This window comes from Panicum hallii, chromosome 3, assembly GCF_002211085.1.
Source record: "Panicum hallii strain FIL2 chromosome 3, PHallii_v3.1, whole genome shotgun sequence".
Lineage (NCBI taxonomy): Eukaryota > Viridiplantae > Streptophyta > Magnoliopsida > Poales > Poaceae > Panicum > Panicum hallii.
Genome location: NC_038044.1, coordinates 20,025,890 through 20,027,356, shown reverse-complemented (window position 1 = coordinate 20,027,356; position 1,467 = coordinate 20,025,890). Strand labels below are relative to the sequence as shown.

At 40.3% G+C, this 1,467-nt stretch overlaps 1 pseudogene; it reads right to left on the bottom strand.

Annotated features, from left to right (window-relative positions):
• Nucleotides 1-254: 254 nt before the first annotated feature.
• LOC112885326 lies at nucleotides 255-1,140 on the bottom strand (annotated as a pseudogene).
• Between the last annotated feature and the right edge of the window lie 327 nt (nucleotides 1,141-1,467).

The window sequence follows — 1,467 nt, the reverse complement described above, 5'->3', positions numbered from 1 at the left end:
CCTCATATAAAAAAAACCCTCCATTTTTCAGGAAAATGAAATTTTGTGATACGAAAAGATTCAATTACAAGTTCTATGTTTAGAGCCCAACAACCAAAAGAAGGGTCACATACTACCGCAGCATCCCGTCCTCAGGTGGTTTTCATGTAACGACGATGCAAAGCATTGTACAATTAACTAAAAAGAAAGGCTTGCCAACCATGAGAGGCTCTAACTCGGAGTCAAAAGACCAAAGTCGTCAACATCTGCATGATCTACCTGCAAGAAGTTGAAATGGTATTCGTAAATGAGCCTCGAAGCATAAATAGATAATTAGGTGCAGCACAGAGATACAGAATAAATAACATAAAAATGACATACCTAATACCAATACTCGTTCGGCTTGATAACAATTTCTGGCAGAGATTTGGCATTTGCCAGTATAAACTTCGCTACTCGGGACCCTTGTATCTCCCTGCACGCAAGTGATTTTAAACTTCATAAAATGTTTGCAATTAACCTTCACTTCTGATTCATCAGTTCCGTGATGACTAGCTGAAGCTCCAATCTGGTGAGAAGAATGTAAACCCTGTCAAAACATTGATTCTAAAGCAAAAAAAAACTCCAACGTGATAGGAAGGAATGTGCCCTTACCAATCGAAGACGCAGGGTAAGTTTTTGTATGACTGGTGAGCATCCAAGCAAGTGGATCAATGCATGGAGGTCATCATCAACGCACCAATCACCAAGAGACAGGTTTTTCAGGTTGTTTAATGTCTGGCACCTCCGGAGGTCCCTTTTCAGTAACTTGTTTAACATTGATGAATAATCATCATACTGCAGTTGCATAGAAAAGCGAAATATGAGCTATACAACAGAAAGAAGGGAAGAGAACCATGGTAAAGTCAAGATCAGAGATCATACGTTGTAAACTGGAGAAAGCAACTTCAACTTCGTAACATTTGACAGAGCAACCAACTATACTGTATTTTGCATCAAAACTTGAGAAGGACTCTTCTTCAAGGGAAATTGAGGCTGTTACCAAGGATGGTACATTCACAAGGCAAGGAGCTAAAAATGGAAGGTCCTCCAGGTGCAGTGAAATAAGGTTTGGGGCATCTATCACAAGATCTTCAAAACCGCCACCATAATTACATCCATCAAGGCTACGAGACATAATAATTAAATTCTTCAGAGTGGTAGAGGAAAATTTGGTGGCAAGAACATGACAGTCTACCATCACTAGATTTTCCAGTGCTGGACAGCCCGAAAAGAGCCTCTCAATGAAGATGTCAGTGATTGAAACACCGGAGAGATTTGGTATTCTCAGATGGGCTGAAGTGAAGTAAGAGTGATCTAGATTCAATAACTGATGATACTCATTGATCTCAAGCTCCCTAACATTGCAACACAGAGCATAGGAGACACACAGGTTAGCTATGTCATCGTTAATTGAAACTCCACCATTCGAGGTCCATCGAAAGCTGT